The following is a 22925-nucleotide window of genomic DNA, read 5'->3' on the forward strand; positions in this document are numbered from 1 at the left end:
GACGTTATCCTTACCTTGGCTCAGCCCGGGATCTCACTCCCCAACCTCCACTCTGAGCTGGACCGCTATGGGGAACTCTCCGGCTACAAAATTAACCCGTCCAAATCGGTGGCCCTCCCCCTAAACATGGGGGCGTCAGAGACGACCCGCCTACGTTCCGCTTTCCCGTACAAATGGGAAAGCTCTTCCCTTAAATACCTGGGGGTCCTCCTTACACCATCATTCCACTCCCTGTATCAGGCTAATTTCCCCCCCCTTTTTCGGGCGATTAGGGATTTACTACGTAAATGGAAGGCCCACCACATATCGCTCATAGGACGGATCACGTCTATTAAAATGGTGATCCTCCCCAAGCTCCTGTATCTGTTCCAGACATTGCCGATCCCAGTCCCGTACGCACAGTTACGCGCGCTCCAGAAGGACCTGTTGAAATTCGTATGGAACTACAGAAAACACCGGGTCCCGAGCTCTGTCCTGACGGCCTCGCGCTCTGACGGCGGTCTGGCGTTCCCTGACCTAGTCCGCTACTACCAGGCCACTCAGCTGCGGGCCATAGCTTCCTGGTTTCCGCAGAAGTCTTATAATAGGTGGTCGGAGATTGAAAAGATCTGGCTAGCTCCTATACATCCGAACAGCTTCTTATGGGGGGCGAAGACTGATATAGACTCGGGTCGACTACTGGGGCCGATGGCCCAGCTTCGTCTCCTCTGGCGGAAGCTCTCCCGCGACCACAGCCTCCACTCGGAGTTCTCCCTACTGACCTCCTTCCTCTATAACCCGACTATCCCGACCAGCTTGACCCACCAGATGTCCTGGCCTTGGGCCTCGCGTGACCTGTTCCACTTAGGGCACCTAGTGGACCCCAGAACACGACGGCTGATGTCCTTCTCGGAGCTTCAGGCTAAGCATGACCTCCCCCGTCAGACGTTCTACAGCTACCTACAAATTAGGCACTTTGCACAATCTAGGGCCCCTCACTTACGGTTCTCCCCACCCTCCCCCTTTGAGCAGATAATCCTGGCAGGACGGGATCGCAGAGGGTTGATCTCAGACATATACCGCGTCCTCAACGCATACCACTTTCAAACGAAGGGGAAGCACTCCTACATGAAACGCTGGGAGGGGGAATTGGGTGAGGAGCTCCCCCTTGAGACCTGGCAGGCGGTGTGGCGCCAGGCAGCCAAATCCTCTCTGTGCACATTGTACAAGGAGAATTTCTACAAAATTCTTTTCTTCTGGTACCAGACCCCGGATGTTCTCCACAGGATATACCCCTCTACCTCGGATTGCTGCTGGCGGTGTCTGAGGGAGCGGGGCTCCCTGTTCCATATCTACTGGGCCTGTCCCCTGATTGCCCCATACTGGCTTACGACCCGTGAGCTGCTCCAGCGTCTATTCGACGTTCCTGTACCCCACTCCCCCAAATTTTTCTTGATGGGCCTGTCCCAACCCGCTCTGTCTAAGCCGAGCCGGAAGCTCCTGCGGCATATCTTGACAGCGGCCCGCTGCCTGATAGCCCTTAACTGGAAGAATCCACTGCCCCCGTCTAGGGAGGCCCTTTACTCCAGGATCAAGGACGTCGAGCTCATGGAGAAGATGACTGCCAGGGTGAGGGACAGGCTGGAAGAGCATGACCTGGTCTGGGGGAGGTGGCGGCTGCTGGAGGACTGATGGTGTACCGGTGTGGACATGGTGAAGTGGACCGTTGGCACTCTATTTCTTTTTCTCTGTCTTTCCCTCTTTCCTTCCTTCTCTCTCCTCTTTTCTCCTCCACTCTTCTCGTTCGCATTACTGATGGTCCTTATTTTGTTTTAAGTTTGGCATGTAAGTTACGCAGCAGACCCCGGGTGGCCTTTCGGACCCCAGCACGGATAACTGACTTTTGGTGTCTTCCGTCCTGCTATGCATCCTGGGCCGGTTGGTCTGATCCCGCTGTATTTCCCGGTACTGTACTTTTCTGCACTGCACACTCATGTTGGGCCTCCTGTGTTTTGGAAGCCATGCTACTATTGCTGTATGCCTGCACTACTACTTTTGTTCTGCGACCACGAAAACTTAATAAATTGTTATTTGAAAAAAAAAGTGACCTGCCTGGCCACAATAAAGGCACAATCTCTCCCTCCTCCTAAAGGTTCTCTCATCTGCAGAGAGACGCTTGAAACTCAAGTGCATGGGTTCACCCTCACTGACCAACTCTGTACCAGGAGGCATGGGAGGTGAGGGAGGCACGGATGGGACTGCAAAGCTTGAAGACAAACGTTCAGGAGGCTTCAGCAAGAGCTCCTTAAAAGAGAGTCTTTCCCTGAGTCTGGAGTCAATGAGGATGGCAAACGTGATCAACTTCTCCAGCTCAGTGGGTATATCTTGGGCTGCTATCTCATCCTTGATGGTATCCGAGAGACCATCAGAAAAAGCCATGAGCGCCTCATTGTTCCACGCAACCTCTGCTGCCAGTGTACAGAATTCAATAGCGTAGACGGCAACAGTTCTCGTACTCTGTTCGATGGACATGAGGCACTTGGCAGCAGAAGCGGAGTGTGTGGGAACGTCAATTACCCTTTTAAACAAAGCCACAAACTCAGGATAGCTCAAGACAACAGGTTTTTCTGTCTCCCATAGAGGGTTTGCCCAGGCCAAGGCTCTCTCAGAAAGCAAAGATATCACAAAACCTACTTTGCTTCTGTCTGTGGGAAACGCCTGGGGCAGCATCTCAACCTGGTTGAGAAACCCTCTGCATTGGACTGGATTGCCCCCAAATCGCTGGGAAAGTGGAGCGGAACCAGATATACCTCTTATAGAGGTAATACTCGAGGTGGGTGCCTGCACAGAGACTGGAGCAGCAGCAGGGTCGTCCTGACACATAGGTTGTACCAGGGTGGCCACAGTGGGAGATTCCAGATGAGCCGTGCAACTCAGGAGCATTTGTAACGCCATGGCAAACTGATCCATGCGGTGATCCAGTTCATCCAATCTGGAAAAAATGCTACCAAGTGGATTGACTGTATCTTCTGAAATCATGGTCTTCGCCTACTGTCAGAAACCATGAAATCCATCCTGAGACAGAAGTACAGTTAAATCACACTTGTTTAATAATAAAAGTAAAAAGAACAAACGTAGTCAAAATATAGCCAAAGTTCTGTAACCTGAATGGATAAGCAGCCAAGCCAGAAGTCAGGGATCAATGTAGTGGAACAGCAAGCAGGATCTGGAGCCAGAGGGGATGTCAGCAAAGCAAGTATTAAACAGGATCGAAGGAGATTCTGTGATGTTAACAAGGCGAAGGCAGAGATCCTCTGGGCTGGACGACTTAAGTAGGCAGGACTGACGAGCAGGATATCATCAACAGCTGAGTAACTGTGGAGAGATAGGAGCTGGCAATTAGCCGACAGCTGAGTGGGCCAGCTCAGAAAAGGAAGGGTTGAGCCCAGTCCTGACACCCACATACTGAAGACCACACGGACACCTAAGCAAGTAAATAACCCCTATAGTGCCACAGGTTATGAAATCTTCAATGCTTCATACCCTAGAAGCAACATGTGAAGTGAACTTATACGTTTTAATAGTTCTAGTGTTTATACACACTTTACACCTTTTACAAGGGAAAACACCTTTCAAATTCCCAAACATACACATTTTTGGTGAAGGGTCTATTGTGCTTGGTGCCAAAACATCTTTTAAAGTTTCAGTTTTTCTATAGATGACATTACGTTTTTCTGGGAGTTTGGGTCCCAAGATTTTATAATTATTTAAAACCTGCCAGTGTTTTTTTAATTTTATTAGCCCACCAATGTTGTAAGGAGAAGGTACTTATAAAGACCCATTCAAACTTTTTATTATTATTATTATTATTAGCCTGTTCTCTATTTTTTTGGGGTCAAAGATCTTTCTCTATTTATGGTAGATATGTCATGTAATTCCCTTTCCAGGGTCTCTGGATCATATCCCTTTTCTATAAACCGATCTTTTACTACATTGGCTTGGGATTTAAAGTCATCCATTTTAGTGCAATTCCTTCTGATATGTTGAAATTTACCCTCTGGTATGGTTCTCAGCCAATTAAGATGGTGGCAACTATATAATGGAAAAAAAATATGTTTTAGTTAGTAATTGACCCCAGTCCTTAAAGATGACTAGATCCAAAGGCGGGTCTCTAATTAGGCAAAGTAGGTGGTGGCCTAAGGCCTCACACTCACAGGGGTCTCGCACCCGCCTATTTTGCCGAGCGTGTGTGTGAGAGGTCAGTGTCCCCATGCTGGCGGGGTAAGCGGGTAAAGCCATGCAGGTTCCAGCCATGACGGTTGTAACATCCCCCTCACACGGAGAACAGCTCATGATCTCTACTGCCATCCTAGCCTTCTCTGAAAGCCGGCACCAGTGCTGGAAGGGGGGCTGGATTGCGAGCTGCACTATGCTCATTCAGTGCAGGAGAAATGACCTGAGCTGAGGTTGAGTACACTGTGCATACTGCACGCCTCCTCTCTGTAGCTGCGGCCATACCAGTGTCAGGAGAAGGATGATACAGGAGAAGGATGATCCTCCTAGGTTTTCCTGGCTGGATCGGGGCTTGCACAGTCTGAGAGCAGCAGGCCGAGAAAGTTCATCACACTGCATACTCTGCAGCACGATCACGGTCCAGCCCAGCAGTCACCAGAGCTCTCCCCAGACCAGCTCACAAACTCTTAATTCAGTCCATGGAAGTTGCTAGTAAGGTGAGGTGCTAATGTATTTGCAGAACAAGCTGGATTGATGTAAGAAATACCAGATTTGTGAAACGTCCTGTCTGTGTCAGCCTGCAAAATCAGTGCTTGCAGATTACTGTTAAATTATGAGTATCCTGCAACTCTGAGATCACAGACCAGGACAACTACACTACTTCCCAGGCTCAAAAAAACTTTACAGGACATTTACTAAAGGCTATGTGTTTTGCTTGCAAAGGAGGTGAGGGTCTGCTAGAATTAAGTCCCAAGCCTGTGATCCATGACATATTCAGTTCTAAATGTAAAAAACTCTCTGCAATAATTCATTATCAATCATTTTGGGATATCGGTAAGTAGCTGCTAATATATAACAAGAAACTGGAATTTTAGGCTGACAATAGAACACAAAATTTAGCACCAGCGCTGCCCTCTCCCTCTGATTGCACTACTCCTCCTTCACAGCCACACAGAGCTCCTTAATCTTTGCACACAGACCAAGAATCGTCCAGTTCACTAGGGACCAGACAAATTTCAGTCTGTGTGTGGCCTTCCCCCTTTCTGAAGTTCAACAGAAATCAATCAATAGATCAACTTCTATCGAACGGCCAGGCCATTTAGTTCAGCACACCAGCTGAACTAAAAAAAAAAAACGAACCGTGCCTACTCCACTTTAGACTCACACCACAGAAGCATGGGCATCTATTCCTTCTAGTGACATGACACACGGGCATTTTTCCTCACACTGATACATTTTTTCTACATCACTTCACATCAGCCCAAAGCTTTACTGCAAAATAAAATGCGTACTGCTATTAAACTGCACATGTCGCTACAAACTGCATCCCAGCCCCTACTCCACCTGGGGAGCGGGATGGAGGCGCAGTTTGACACCTTCGCCCTGGGCACTGGATGTCCTTGTCCCAGCACCACATTGCATGGTGGGAGTTATAGTTCTGCACATCACACACAAGACTTGGTCCACTGGTGCCTGCACTCTACATCTACCAGAATGGTGCTCAAAGCGAACGTGTTCGCTTCTCCTGCTTCACTGCTTGTAGTAGGAACCAAGTAGTGTATAGAGGGATCATCTGTCTGCTCTGCACCCTGTCTGTGGTGGGATCATCTGTGGCTATGGCTCTAGTGTTTGGTGCCTGTCTGCACAGACCGAGACCATCTCCTGCATCATATCTGGATAGTCTCTGACCATCTTATGCAGCATGCTTGCAGTCTCTGACCATCTCCTGTATCATGTCCGCACAGTCTCTGACCATCTCCTGTATCATGTCCGCACAGTCTCTGACCGTCTCCTGTATCATGTCCGCACAGTCTCTGACCATTTCTTGTATCATGTCTGCACAGTCTCTGACCATTTCTTGTATCATGTCTGCACAGTCTCTGACCATTTCTTGTATCATATCTGCAGAGTCTCTGACTGTCTCCTGTATCATGCCTGATCCAGTGCCTGACCGTCTCCTGTATCATAAAAAACACAAAGGATCCTGCGCGCCACCACTGACCAAATGCCTAGTAAAAATATCGAGAAGGAAAGCTGCTAGCTTTAAACACATCTCACAAATCATGCAAGTATGAATGAATAAATATATACACTATGCTATAAATGTGATGAGTATCTCATAGTGTAAATCAAAACTAAATAAAAGGTAATTGATCAATATATAATACAGCAGCTAAAATCTGAATATAATTAATAAATATGAAAATAGTGCTATGCTAAATAATATGCAATACACACCAAACGCACACATAAATAGCATGAACACACAAATAATGATCAATAAGTGAAGTGGCAGTATAAAAATCAATGGAGTGAAAAACTCAGATGCACAATAAATATATACTGTATTTATTGGCGTATAACACATGCCGGCGTATAACACGCACTCTAAGTTTAGGAGGGAATTTTAAGGAAAAAACTTTTAGGAGGGAAGTTTAAGGAAAAAAACTTACATTTAAATGCCCATCAATGCAGCCTTATTAGTGTCCATCTGCAGCCTTGTCAGTGTCATTTGCAGACTTGCATTGTAGCCTTGTCAGTGTCATTTGCAGCCTTGTCATTGCAGCCTTGTCAGTGTCATTTGCAGCCTTGCATTGCAGCCTTGTCAGTGTCATTTTTAGCCTTGCATTTCAGCCTTGTCAGCGTCATTTGCATACTTGCATTGCAGCCTTGCTGTTTAAAAATGGCGCCTCCGTGATAAAGAGCGGATGTCCTGTGTATCTCGGCGGCGCTCAGTAGCTCTCGGCCATTCTCAGTAGTTTTCGGCAGCTTTTGGCTGCTCTCAGCGGCTCTCGGCCGTTCTCGGCAGCTTTCGGCCGCACTCAGCTGTTCTGGGCGCACTTAAAGTAGAAGTAAACCCATCAATTTAAACAGTTAAAAAAAAAGGAATGCTGGGAATGCTAACTGCACATTGGCTGTGCTCTCAGCCAAACTATCAAACCATCCAATGGCTAGTGTCATAACGAATCACATGTGCAGCACCATAGCAGTTGAAGATTAAACAGAGGCAAAGATGGTAGCTTCCTTGGCTGAAAACGATAGGGGAGTTTACTTCCACTTTAAATTATCGTTTATCGCTGGCAATAGAGTGGTGCACTAGATGGAAAGGATAATATAGGATAATATAGGATGAACCCAGAGCCACCAAGCTGGAGCCTAGAGAGGACCATCTGACTGAGCCCTGCAAGGTGCACCTGAGAGGAGATCAGTGAATAAGGAAGAGACATCTTCTGTCACCAGCAGTATGTACTCTTCCATGGCAATTGCTGAGATTTCATTAATAATTTACGTATTAAGAAATACAAATCTTCGCTCACACTCGTTCACTCACCACTCCTAAACACTGCAAAGGCCTGCATTCCACTTTGCTGCATAGATGCTGACCCCCCCTGCAAAGGCTCTGTGGTTCGCTAAAGTCAACAACATACAAGACATGGAAGAACACACACAGCCACACTGCGTAACACGGAAGAGTTGTGTACAGAAACATAGAGAGCCTGGAATTATTTTGTGTATACCGATGATTACCTCAATGAGCTCTCCACCGACCAGTGAACTTCCACATTCCTTGCTCTACCCAGGGAGCGGGATGACCGGGTGACCTTCCCTTCCCCCTACCCCCCCCCCCCCTTTTTTCTCCTTGTCGGTCCTCTCCCCCATTTCTTTTTCTTTTGTGTTCCTTCCCTAGTCCTGTTTGCCCTCCCTTAGCTCCGCTTTCTTTCTCTTTCCTCCCTGTTCCTCCCAATTTCAGATTACTAGATAAATGGAACCATCTTGATCACTCAAGGTCTTCCACTGCTGGAACGCATGACCCCGCCATGTGTGCCTTTTCTTGTTTAATTTCCAATGTTTTGATGTTTGCTCCCCTGACTTATGGGTGAGCGGTACTATATATGCAACAGCCATGGTATTGGATTGTCCTTTTGAATACTTCCTCTTGGATTGTTGTCTTAGTGCTCTTTGTCAGCCGTTCATATGTTGAAGTTTCTATTGATGATGTACTCAGCTGCATATCTCTACTGTTTGTGTTTTTCTATGACTCTTGTATACAAATAAAGGAATTACAAAAAAAAATCATTTGCATAGAATCTTTTACAAAAGCTTGGGGTTTTGGTCACTAAGGGCTGTAAATAATGATCCACAAATTTGCCTATACGAGATGTGACAGAGTCTATGCCACTAACTATAGGTCAGCCAGGCAGTTGTAGCTGAATTTTATGAACTTTTGGTAAGTACCAAATGATACTTGGCACAAAAGGGTAATTAGGAATTTTCTTACCTTTTTGGTAATTATACCTTTCCTATATCCATCCTGAATCATATTAGTTAATTGTCTTTTATATAGGTTAGTAGGGTCTCTTTTAAGGATGGTATACGTTTCTGTATCTGATAAAACGTTATCCATCTCATCTAAATATTCTGGTTTATTCAGAAGCACAGTTCCTCCTCCCTTATCCACAGGACGTATAATTACATTTTTCTTTTGACATAAATATTCTATATTCACATGTATCTCTTTTTGATGTTCTTTTTTAAAATGTATAACTGATTCTTTAAAAACTGAGATATTAGGCGCAGGGTTCCCCGAGGGGTTGAACAGGGATGCATTCCTCAACCCTGATCCCTATTTATTGAACTACACAGTGCCACTGAAATACCTAATAATTGGGTTAGAAAGAAAGTGTTGTTTATTACTCAATTTTCTGACATATTTTTGAACCTCTATGAACATTTGAAACTTAAGGGATTTTTTTTCAAATATCATTTTTATTAACGCCCAATGTGGGCAGACAGTGCAACACAGACATATAACATTGTCATAATAAACAGCAGCATTGAGAGAAGGAAAAGATGCAAGGTCACATATATTTACATTTGATCTTACAGTTTTGCTACAGATAGTACAACATTTTTAGGTTGGTATTAGCTGGTTAAGGATACCTTAATATGTACATTACATATATACATTTATCCACCTAAGGGATTCGGTCAGGGACCCTGGGCTCCTTTCATCATCCTTTTCATTTCATTCTCCTTTTTCTATTTCCTTCCTCTTTCTCCATTTCCAACATCTAGCTTATGAACTATTTGCGTGCTTGCATTAGAAAACAGAGGAGAGAAGATGTAAGGGAGGGAGATACGGGGGGAGGGTAAAGGGAGGGAGTGTATTAACCAGAGGGTGTAGGGACGGAGGTTATTAGGGTGGGCCAGGCTAGGGCCCTGGTTGATTCAGCATGGCCTTCAGGTTTGGGGTGTCTGTTCCATCAGGAGGCTCTGAGGGTAGTACCCTCTGGGGATAAAATGAATTGTTTCCATATCGCCCATGTCTTATTATATTTTTCTTGCTGGTGTCTTGTGGAAAGCACTAGATCTTCCATTTTGCTAACATCCTCCACCTTCTGAATCCAGCTTGCCACTATTGGCAGGGATTGTTTCTTCCGGCAAAGTGGAATACAGGCCTTTGCAGCATTTAATAGGTGACGTGCAGAGGAGGTCCTGAGCTAAGGGGGTCCAGAGGAGGCCCTAACTTGGAGGGGTGCAGAGGATGCCTTGGACTAGGGGGGTGCAGAGGAGGCGCTGGACTAGGAGAGGAGTACACAGGAGGCCCTTGACTGGGAGGTGCAGAGGAGGCTCTGAACTGAAGGGATGCAGAGGAAGCCCTGGACTAAGAGGGGAGTACACCAGAGGCCCTGGACTTGAAACGTGGGGTTGATAAAGCACTCCTGTGACCCATTTTCAGCTGACAGCGGGCTTAAGCCCGCTCTTGGCTGATGTCAGAGAGTTGGTCCAGGCTGGGGAAAGATCGCAACCATGTGATTGGGATCTGCTCACATGCCTGTACTGGCAACCTGCTCAGCCTCTCAGCAGAGCTAGAGACTGACAGCCACCAGCTCTCTGCTTAGGGAGTAATGAGAACTAAGTAATCAGTTTGATTACTCGTTTCTCAGCCTTAGAGCTGGCAGGGGACAGCGTGTACCTAGGTAAGTATGATTCATAAAAAAAATTCACATACTTCTCTTTTAATTACCTGACATCTCCTCTTTCCTGCTATCTGGCCCACATGACAATTGGGCCTCATTCACATGGAGCATATGCATCCATGCCCTGTGTGATGTCCGTGTACTGTGTGGGGATGCATAGTGTTCCTTGCATCCCTGTGCAAGCAGACCCTCCGCAAATGTACAGTGTCTGCATTCAGATCTGTGCACCCTCTTCTATAGGTGAAGCTCTCTGGTGAATGCAGATGCAGCAAAAAGTGGTTCAGCATACAGGACCCGTCTCAGTGCCTGTCTGAATGAGCCCTTAGGGGAATTTATCAAAACTAGAGCAGAAAGAATCTGGAACAGCTGTGCATGGCAACCAATCAGCTCATAGCTTTCATTTTTAAAGCTGAACAAGCTGAAAATAGAAGCTGATTGATTGCCATGCACAGCTGTTCCAGATTCTGTCTGCTCTAGTTTTGATCATTTTCCCCTCGCTGTGTTTTACATTTCTTACTCCTGACTACTGCATTCTAAGTACAGTGAATTCTTTGTTAAAGTGGTTGTAAAGGCACAAGGTTTTTAAATCTTTATGCATTCTATGCATGAAGGTAAAAAAAACCTTCTGTTGGGGCCTGGCCTGAATATGGGCGAGTGAAGTTGCATGTTCTGAGAGCTCCCGACTTCACCCTGCCCTTCCCGGCTAAATCAACCTGATTCTATCAGTATACTATCAGCAAAACGACATAGACCAAGAGCCTCGACACGGGTGACCCAGTCCAACGCATCTAAAGGTGATATACAGCATTATTTCTCACAGATTCAGGGACTTTCCCCAGGCGCTAGAGTGGTGGCTCCAAACGAAATCCCCCAGGGAGGCCCAAGCCCCATACTCGCGGTCTCAGTCTCCCAGCCCCTCTACTACATCGGACTGTTTCTCAGAGACACCAGAAGCCTTTCGGCCTGAGATGGCTACCTCACCACAACTACAAGGCGCAAGTCAACTTGACCAGGACATTCGCTACTACTACTACGGTCGCTACTACAAGCCCTCCCCACCGGGATGGACATTGAGGCCTTGATCCTCTGGCTGGAGGAAACTCACTGACGAGACATCCAGGAAGTGAGAAACAATGTGAACACACTGTCAGACAGGGTGACTGCAGGAGATATAACAGATTATATCCCCTCACCTATCATTCCTCTAAAAAAACTAAGTTTAGAGGAGTCTCGATCCTTCTATCCAGTAAACTGTGCCGGACCTTTCAAGGCTCCATGATAGATGGAGAGGGACATTTTGCATTTATTAAAGGCCTCATAGGTGATGTACAATTGACACTAACAACTATATACGCCACAAATGATCATCAGGATACTTTTATCAGCTGTACTCTAGTCAAACTCTCAGACTTCCAAGAAGGCCAACGGATTCTCAGAGGGGATCTTAACGTCCCACTGGCCCCCACAGTAGACACATCCTTGGGCTCTTCCTATGTCTCCACTGGCTCTAGCAAGTGGATTGCACAGGCTCTGCGCTGGTTGACGTGTGGCGCCTTCAACACCCAGGGGAGAAGGATTATATGTTCTATTCCTCCCCCCACAAAATCTATACAAGAATAGATTATATCCTTATACCCCATGGCCAGCTTCACGCTTCACGCAGTACGTGCTTCCTCCATCGGACAAAGGACATGCTCCTTTCATGCCCCCATTACGTTGAATTATGCACTTTCTGACACCCCCTCCCAGAGGATGCGTTCCTGGAGGCTAAATTAAGGCCTCCTACAGAGACTGGAGGTAACAGAGGAGGTAAACAGGGAATTGCATTTCTATTTCCAAACAAACACGACAGCGGACTTCAACCCAGGAGTAGTGTGGGAGGCTCACAAACCTGTCATTATAAAATACGGCGCTCGGATCAAGAAGGAAAGGGAAAGACAATTAGAGCTGCTCATTTCCAGACTTCACACCGTCGAGTCCCAACATAAATGTTCCCCCACCCCCCACCTCCCTTCGTGCCCAAATCAATGACCTCCTCTGCTAGAGGGCCAAGGCGGCGCTGCAAAAATGCCTCCTTACAACCTATAAATCCAGAGATAAGTGCGGGAAAACTAGCCAGAACGGTTAGGGATAATAAATTACTAGCCTATATCTCCCAAATCATGACACCGACTGACCCAAAGATTTGCTTACCCACCCAAATTACCAAGGTGTTTCAAGATTTCTACATGTGTCTGTATAACTAACCTGCCCCAATGGGTTCCATAACTAGATAGATGAATACATATCATCAGCTCAGATCCCTATACTATCATCAGAAAGTCGAGACGAACTAGATGCCCCGATAACTTCAGAGGAACTGGTACAGGTTCTTGGCTCAACCAAGCCGGGTAAGGCCCCAGGACCCAACGTCTTTACCCTTCAATATTATAAGACCTTATTCCCGACACTAAGTCCTCGTATGGTAAATTTTTTCAATGACCTGGGTACGGAGGCAGCCTTCCCCAGTGACACCTTAAGGGCACATAACTCTGTCAGCCCGAAGGAAGGCAAGGACCCAACATTATGTAGCAGCTATAGACCCATCTCCCTCCTAAACACTTACCTCAAGTTGTTCACCAAGATCTTAGCGACCCACCTTAACAGTCATCTCCAGGACCTGATCCACTTAGATCACATGATCGGAATTTCCGACAACAAATGTTCGATGTGAGCTTGTTGTCAGAAATTCCGATCGTGTGTATGCTCCATCGGATATTTGCTGTCAGAATTTCCGACAACAACTGTTTTAGAGAAGGTTCTCAAATTTTCCAAATAGAAGATTTGTTGTTGGAAATTCCGAGCGTGTGTACACAATTCCGACGCACAAAAGTTACACGCATGCTCGGAATCAAGCAGAAGAGCCGCACTGGCTATTGAACTTAATTCTTCTTGGCTCGTCATACGTGTTGTACGTCACCGTGTTCTTGACGTTCGGAATTTCTGACAACATTTGTGTGACCGCGTGTATGCAAGACAAGTTTGAGCCAACATCCTTCCGAAAAAAAAACATCGTTTTGTTGTCGGAATGTCCGATCGTCTGTATGCGCCATTAAGGTTTGACCTCATATTATTACAAAAATCTGCAGAAAGTCTAATAGTGTGTATGGGGCCTTAGCTATCATTAATGGTGGGAGTGTGGTTTGAAGTCAAAGTATCTATGGGTTTTGTTTCAATCATCAGCAGGTGACGTTCGCTGTGATTGACTTGGGACTGGATTTCCTGTTTTTTTTTTTTTTTTTTAAAGAACTTGTTAGAAATGTGTGTATGTTCATCTACAACTGAAATTTTTTGTGAAAAATGATCCACATAAAAATATGGTGGATGAAGTTATGACAGTGAACAGTATTCTAGGTCCCTGCCATCCTCAGTAAATATGAAAAGGCAAGAGGGAGGGAAACACCAGCATTGGTGTTTAGTTTTTCATGAGCAGCAGAAGCTAAGGTCAGGGGCTGTTCTCTATCTTCTCTCAAAGCAGCAGCAGATCCTTGAGCCAAGAAGATGATGTTGTTAGCTAGTTAGCTTTTTTTTTACCTAGTCCCATTTGCAACAGGGGTATCATAGTAATGAAATTCATTATGAGACAATGTTGCCTTTGAGCCAGTGTACTGCTATCCTTCTCCTCACCCTGTGCAGACACAGTTGATGGTCAATCTCTACATGTTTTATTGGAGGTTGTCCAATCTCTAGAAGATCCTCATGCAGCTCAATGCACTGGATGAACAACAAAGTATTGGCATTAAAGTGTATGGATTTATTATCAGGTAGTACTTAAAAAGTTTGACATTACAGGCTAAAACTGCCTGGGATGATGTGCATAAATGTTCTTTGCTCTGGGCAGTGTATGGCATTTCGAACTGCCATTGACTATGCTAGGGTTGTCAAACGCCACTTCATTGAGGGCCGTATCAGCATTATGGTTGGCTGCGGTCGTATCTGTAAGACTATATCAATTTAGAAAATAAGTGCAGGAGCGCCACCCCCCCCCCCCCCACACACACACAAACACACTCATCTGCATTGAATGGCGGGTGTGACCACATTGCACTAACAGCAGAATGATCTTGTGGGGCAATAAATACCAGAAGGGTGGCAGGCCACATTCTCTTTCCAGTGGACAACATCACTACCCTACCTGGGGATTAAGCTTACCCAAAAGTACTCGGGGCTATACCAGGCAAACTATCCCTCACTCTTTAGGAAATTAACGAGCTTGCTTGGCTCCTGGTCCACCCTTCCAATATCCTGGTTTGGCAGGATAGCGACGGTACGTATGACTTACCTTCCAAAACTGCTTTATTTCTTTCGGGTCTTACTAGTCCGGGTACCCTCCCACATTCTCAAAATTCACCAACCTAAAGTTATGCAGTTTATCTGGGGTTCGTTGAAGCCCAGGATTAAAAGGCAGGTCCTCTATGCTCGCAAAATTAATGGTGGCTTCTCGGTCCCTAATCTACAAGCATACTATACAGCAGCAGGTATCGTCCCGCTCTCCCATCTCCACGAGAAGCAACAAATGCCACTGTGGGCCATTATTGACATGGTGGATTCACATCCGACTCTGCTGGCCTCCCTTCCTTGGCTCCCCAGAGCACAGCGACCACCTAACATAGGCCCCTGTCTAGCCCCTTCTCTTGGCCTTTGGGATGCAGTCAAATATTCAGCAGGCTTAATGTTCCCCCATCTGCCGTTGCTTCGTCACCTACATTGCCCGCTGTTCCCACCAGTTTGCGATAACCCCTTGCAATTTGCATGGTGGATTGATCATGGTTTTGTAGATGTACACTCTATGCTCACCCCGACTAAAATTATTTCATTCGCAGCCCTACGTTCTTCCCATGACATCCCTCTTAGGGAACATTATAGTTATCTACAACTCAGGCATTTCCTTCAACAACTAATTAGGTCCCAGACTACCCCTTACACCATGTCCCCTTTCGAAAGTGTATGTAGATACCGGCCCCATACCTCGGGTATGATTTCTCTTATTTATACAGCTATAATTACCTCCAAGAAACCACCATTGAGGCCCTATCATCTCCAGTGGGAGGCTGAGTTGGGAAAACAACTGGACCCAGAGGACTGGCCGGTTATGACCAAGGCACTGTCCACATGCTCCAGGAATGTCCTTTTCCTGGAGAATGCGTACAAGGTGTTCTATAGGTGGTATTACACCCCGGCTAGGTTGGCGAGCTTCATCCCATCTTACTCTCCCCTATGCTTTCGTGGATGCTCTCAGGAGGGCACCATGGCGCACATTTGGTTGACCTACCCCAGGGTGCGCAGACTATGGGTCAGAATATATGCACTACTCCGCACACTCTTCAATACCAATATAAAAAGAGGCCCCTTTGAGGCCCTCCTATGGAAACCGACTCCAGAACTTCTCCGTCCCGAACGTCAGCTAGCCGCACATATTTTTACTGCAACTAAACTGACCATAGCGCGGGCCTGGAAGACCCCAGCCCTCAGCTATGAAGCAGTTAAAAACTGCGTGAACGACATCATGGTGAATGAGAAACTCACTGCGGTATTATCGGGCCCCCATGCTAAGTTCCTTCGGGTTTGGCAACCTTGGGTGGCTCATATTCATCCTTCAAGATTCGACCCGACACTCCTCTCCCTTTAATTACTCACTGTTCCTCCCACCCCAGGGAACCACCCCTCTCCCCCCCCCCCCTTTCACCCCCTTTTTTTTAATTTTTTTTATTTCTCTATTTTCCCCACTGTCCTTTCACTTATTCTTATTGCTCTTTCTCTGTCTCTTTAACCCACAGGTCTGATCCTGCTGGGACTGGATATTGATCAGTTGCTGTTTATTGGCCGTACTGGGGAATGTCATACCCCCTATGTAAGCAGCTCAGGTTGATCTCCTTCTCCTGTAAACGATTCATTATAAAGTTTTCCTGTTATATGACCTACTTTTGTAATGGAGCGAAAATTAGTACACAACCCCTGGCTGACTGTGTGCTCTCTTACCAAGCCTTACGGGGTGTAGTCACCTTTTTGCAGCCCACCCATACTTTTCCTTGGCCTCGTATGGACTGGCTTGAATCGCTCGAACCTTAGATTGATCTTTTGGTATCCTACACTTGTTCACTTGCTTGTGTAGGTTATGTTTCTTGCTGTATCTGTACTTTCTCAACTATCTAAATTTCAATAAACTCTTTGTACAAAAAAAAATACCAGAAGGGTGCTATGTGTGGAGTTGAGGTGTTCATATATAGAGCAGAGTTCAGGGGTATATTATGTACCGAGTGTAGGGTTCAGGGGTGCACTATGCACAGAGTGGAGAGTTTAGGGATGAGCTATGCAGCGTTCCGCTTTCTTGCACAGGCTGTCCACATCCCACTTCCACCCCTTCTCATCTCTGACCTCTGCAGCACTCTGCCCCATCCCCCACCTTTGCACACATCTCCCTTCACAGCCTTTATCCCCCCCCACCCCCCAATAAAAAAGCTTCCTTGCATCTCACCATCTCAGTCCAGCTCTAGTACCTCCTGGCAGTGTAGGTGGCTCCACCTCTCTTTCTCTCACTTGCACCTGGGAACAGATGGGGATAACAGTGCAGCCCTCCAATTTGATGCCCCATCCCACACTACACCTGCATCTGCATCTCCATTATCCTTAGCATGAGTGCAGGGCAGGCAAGTATCTGTGAGAGCTACCGAGGGGAAAGCTGTCCTTGTGAACACAGAAGGCTTCTGTGTTTAAAAGTGACAGTGGTGAACAGGATGTGGAGGGTGAGAGCCGGAGGTGGTGGAACTGAGGTCTGCCACGTTCCATCTGAACAAACGTCCTGGGTGTGAGGGCCACATGAAATTACATGGAAGGTCAAATTCAGCTTGCGGGCCTTGTGTTTGACACATGTAAACTAAGGTATTAAAGAACATAGATTCCTGCCATCCCTGGCAGTGCCAACTGTCAAGGCAGTGAGTTTCTTCACCCACATAACACCCAATTCTCCAGTATGGATGAATAACGGTAAAGGCACCCACAATGTCACCCCCTCATAGTTATGTTAGATACAGCACTAACCATCCTCAAGCAGAGGAAGAACTTTCTGCAGGCCTCAGTTGTTCTTGGGGATTGATACAGGGGAAATGATGAGTAGGGAGAAGACAAGGAGATCAGTAGGGTAATGATAATACGCATATATTTTATATGTGTGAGGAAGAAGCACATCTGGAGGAGTATGTAGTACAGGTAAAAATTGCCTTGATCCCTAATGCTGCTACAGAAAATGATAACAATTTAAGGGATGTCTGTGTGTCATAATTCACTAGTTAGGGGATCTATTATATATGGTTTACTCATTGAAGTAAATGAAGCAGACTTGTTTAAACACTGTTACTGTGTTTACTTGATAACATTATCATTATCACTGACATTACTTGTTGCCTGAAATTCTTCTTTGACAAAATGACTGAAATACCTTTTTCTGACCATAGGTTAATTACCCTGGAATTGTACTGAATTGCGTTGTTAAAGTTTCTTTTGCATAGCATGGAGGATAGATTTATGTACACAATTGTGAACGACGTTAATAACTCTTTTCAACAAATTAACTTTAATATACAATTTTTTTATCACCCACAATGGCACCTTGTAACAATAAATGCAAATATTGTTAATTATTTACTATGAGAACATATTGCAAGCCAGAGAGTGATTAAATATAAAGAGCATGACATCAAATGACCTTCGATCCATAACACTTGTTTGCCTTTCAGTGGTACACGGTACAATTATAATGTCATTTATTGAGGAGATGACAGATGTGACTTCCCCAAGGCATGAATTATGGCTATGAAAGTTAATGTAAAGCAAACAAAACACAGCAAAGGTGGAGTTACACAACATAATGATTCTGCTAAAGTTTTTTTGTTCGGGAAAACTAGGACAAGATAACATGGATTGCGCATTTTGTTTGTGACGCCGTGCTTGTTGTTGTAGACCATATAACACGTGAGCAATCGTTTACACCAATCCAGATTATTCTGCACTTATTACTGACCCCTGAATAAAGAGGCGTGAGTTCCCGGGATCAATGAAAATTGTTGGATTAATCAAAACCGGGTGATTTCAACATGTTCTATGTGTACTATTTCAGGGACACTGAAAAACATGCTCTATTAGGTAACTAAAACGAGCAATAACAAAATAAAACTAATGTTAACTGAGTAGGCATTAAAGACAAAATAGCCCACAATATAAGGCATTTTAGTAAGATTGACTAAAGAATATCTAGATAATTTTCATACTTGTATCATATCATGCCAAGTGTTAAAATGTATTTATGGTCTAAATGTAAAAACATATATTCATTTTAACATTGAATTGCAATTGCTTCTAGCCTACTTCTATCAATCTGAAGGATCCAAAAGCTTGCAAACGTACATTGTGAAGATCCCCAGAGGTACTCTTTAACCGCTTGCCGACCAGCCACTGTCATTATGCTGTGTCAGCAGTGGCGGAACTACCGCCATAGCGGCACATGCAGCCGCTATGGGGCCCGCAGCTGAGAGGGGCCCGTGGGAAGGATGAGGAATGCATACTGTGGAGGGGGGCATCACCTCCCGCATGTTCCCCCAGCCAGCGGAAGCGAGGAGAGGAAGAGGCAAGCTGTCTGTACGAGCAGAGAGCTGTAATAGCTTTCATTTGAATGTCCTGTGTTCCCGGGGCTCACCGTCACATAGCCCCACCTCTTGGCCCGGCGTCTTTGATAGACAGAACACCGGTCCAATGCGGGACATGTGACATCATCAAAGGCTGCAGGCCAAGAGGTGGGGCTATGTGACGGTGAGCCCCGGGAACACAGGACATTCAAATGAAAGCTATTACAGCTCTCTGCTCGTACAGACAGCTTGCCTCTTCCTCTCCTCGCTTCCCCTGGCTGGGGGACCGTGCGGACGGTGCTCGCCCCCCCCCCCCCCACTCTGAGTCCCCCACACTTGCCCGCAGCCATTTGAGGGCTCCATACTGGACTGCACTCCACATCCTCCCCGGTAGTTCTGCCACTGGCTCGCCTCTTGCTCTGCACAGGTGAGGCTGCAATTGTGGTTACATTGGTTACATAAAGGAAAATTACAAATGCTGATCTTTTAATTGGTGTTATATGGTAATTTTTTGAATTTGAATTGGCAAAGGAAACTAATGTTTGAAAAAAAATTTATGTCTAAAGAACATGTAATGTACAGTGCATTTTTGCATGTAGGAATTTTCTTTACTACATATTTCTGATTTTTTTTTTTTTTTTTTTTTTTTTTTTACAGCTATAAAGTTAACAGTATTAGTGTTTGCATTTTTAACCACTTTCAGACCGGACCAATTTGCTGGTCAAAGACCAGACCACTTTTTGCGATTCGGCACTGCGTCGCTTTAACTGACAATTGCGCGGTCGTGCGACGTGGCTCCCAAACAAAATTGACGTCCTTTTTTTTCCCACAAATAGAGCTTTCTTTTGGTGGTATTTGATCACCCCTGTGGTTTTTATTTTTTGCGCTATAAACAAAAATAGAGCGACAATTTTGAAAAAAACGCATTATTTTTTACTTTTTGTTATAATAAATATCCCCCAAAAATATATAAAAAAACATATATTTTTTTCCCTCAATTTAGGCCGATACGTATTCTTGTACATATTTTTGGTAAAAAAAAAATCGCAATAAGCGATTATTGATTGGTTTGCGCAAAAGTTATAGCGTTTACAAAATAGGGATAGTTTTATAGCATTTTTATTAATTTTTTATTATTTTTTTTAATGGCGGCGATCTGCGATTTTTATTGTGACTGCGACATTGTCGGGGACCCATCGGACATTTTTGACACATTTTTGGGACCATTGTCATTTATACAGCAATCACTGCTATATAAATGCAGTGATTCCTGTGTAAATGACACTGGCAGTAAAAAGGGTTAACCAGTGGGTGGCAGTGTAGGGGTTAAGTGTTCCTAGGGGTGTGTTACTAACTGTGGGGGGGTTGGGCTTTCATTTAGTGTACACTGATCTCTGCTCCAATCACATGGAGCAGAGATCAGCGTCACTAGTTGCTAGGCAGAATGGGAAAATGTTGTTTATACAGCATTTCCTCCATTCGGCCGCTCCGTGAGACGATCGCGGGGATGCCCGCGGCGATCGAGTCCGCGGGTCCCGCGACCGGACTCACGGGGGTCCCGACCAGCGTGGTCAGCACGTCCTGAGTTAAGTCATTCAGGAGGGATCCAGGCCAGGAGTCGGTGAGTGGAAATCACAGTGGAAAGCTCTGGAAGAGACATGCCAGGAGTTGGATGTAGAGCCAGAGCCCCCCCACTGTGAGGCAGCCCCACACTTGCCAGCAGCCATTTGAGGGCTCCAGTATGCATTCCTCATCCTCCCCGGTAGTTCCGCCACTGGCTCGCCTCTCCCTCTGCACAGGTGAGGCTGCATTGTGCTCGGGTCACGCTGCATTGGGCACAGGTGAGGCTGTATTGGGCATGGGTCACGATGCATTGGGCATAGGGGAGGCTGCATTGGGCACAGGTGAGGCTGTATTGGGCACAGGCAGGCCACGCTGCATTGGGCACAGATGAGACCACATTGGGCACAGGTGAGGCTGCATTGGGCACAGGCAGGTCACGCTACATTGGGCACAGGGGAGGGTGCTTTGGGCACAGGCCACACTGCATTGGGCATAGGTAAGGCTGTATTGGGCACTGGACAGGCTGCATTGGGCACAAGTGGGCACAGGTGAGGCAGTATTGGGCATGGGCAGGCCACGCTGCATTGGGAACAGGCAGGCCACATTGGGTACAGGTGAGGATTATTGAAGCGCTAACACCAGCTGTTTGGAGTATCTTTATCTGTTGATTGTTAAACGTTCTGGAATATGTATATTGCTATTGTGGTGTAGGATCTGGGCCTGTTGTCCCTCCATCCCTTTTCTTTGCTTCCTTCCTTCTTTCCTCCTTCATCTCAGACTCGAACCACACCCCCTTTGAGCCACGCATTTTAAACCAAGCCCACTATTTAATTTAAGCCCCGCCATTTTTTTGTGGGGGGGGGGGGCTGTTTGAAGGGGGGGCCCCATACAACATTTTGCTATGGGGCCCTGTGATTTCTAGTTACGCCCCTGTGTGTCAGGTTGGCCCTCCTGCGTGAATCGCCATAAATGTACGTTGGCCACTTTAAGAGTGATAGGGGGCGTGCAACGCCAGAGCCATTGCATGTGGGACGCGATGTACGCCGGCTACCCGCGTTCGCTCCTCAGAGAGCTAGAACGGGTATCTGTCAATGTAAACAGACAGTTTCCTGTTCTGACAGGAGAGTAGAAAGAGTTCTGCTGTTCCTAGTGATCAGGAACAGCGATCTCTCTCCTCCTCTAGTCAGAACACTGCCCCCACAGTTAGAGACACCTCCCTAGGGAACACTTAACCCCTTTATCACCCCCTAGTGTTAACCCCCTCCCTGCCAGTGACATTTATACAGTAATCACTAATCAGTGGCTATTTTAAGCTCTGATTGCTGTATAAATGTCACTGGTTCCCAAAAATGTGTTAAAAGTATCTGATCTGTCCAACGCAATATTGCAGTCCCGCTAAAAATCGCAGATTGCCACCCTTACTAGTAAAAGAGAAATAAATGATAAAAATGCCATAAATATATCCCCTATTTTGTAGAAGCTAAAACTTTTGTGCAAACCAATCAATATATGCTTATTGCAATTTTTTTATCAAAAATATGTATAAGAATACATATTGGCCTAAACTGATGGAGACATTTATTTTTTTTTAAAATTAGGGATATTTATAATAGCAAAAAGTTAAATATATATATATATTTTTTTTTTTTTTCAAAATTGTCACTCTTTTTTTATAGAGCAAAAAATAAAAACCGCAGGAGGTGATCAAATTCCACCAAAAGAAAGCTCTATTTGTGGGAAAAAAATACACTGTATACATAACAGATATTTTACATGCATAGCACACTGAATAAACAGTTCAATAAGCATTATCAAAACAAATGAAGAGGCACCAACAATAGTAGAGGTACAACATTGAGGACCACTAATGTGGATTGTGGACCATGTAGAATAGGTAGTCACAACTCAAGTTAGCAGTGTGACAGCATTCAAATAACATTATTTAAAATTTTATTGACAGAGTTGCTTTAACCACTTAAGGACTGGAAGCATTTGCCCCCTTAATGACCAGGCGACTTTTTGTGATATGTCACTGCTTTAACTGACAATTGCGCGGTCATGCAACGTTATAACCAAACAAAATTTATGTTCTGCATCTTCATGCTTTGCTAAAAAATTACTGTTTTTTTATAATAATAATCTTTAATGAAAAAAAAAAACTTTAACAAAAGGTTTCCCTGAAATAAAAAAAGAAAGTAAATACCTCTCCTGCCAGCAAACACTACTATGTTGAGGAGAAAATATTTGTGTGTCAATCACTGGGTTTAGTGACTTCTCCTGCAAGCCTTACTACCGTGTACATTGTGATGTAGAGGCCAGCGAGATGGACCACTGAATACGGCAAGGGAACGAGAGATCTTTCAGTCCAAGACTAGAACCCTACTGACTGTAGGAGAGTGCAGTGTGAACATAATGGCCTCATTGGTATTGTGATAATTCCTCATTATCCACTCAACAAGTTTATAGTAAGCACCCCCCAGTCATGTTTCCTGGGCTCACCCATTCCAGCTAT

Source organism: Lithobates pipiens, unplaced genomic scaffold (assembly GCF_037356315.1).
Source record: "Lithobates pipiens isolate NorthernLeopardFrog02 unplaced genomic scaffold, aLitPip1_a1.2 Scaffold_16, whole genome shotgun sequence".
In the NCBI taxonomy this organism is placed as follows: domain Eukaryota; kingdom Metazoa; phylum Chordata; class Amphibia; order Anura; family Ranidae; genus Lithobates; species Lithobates pipiens.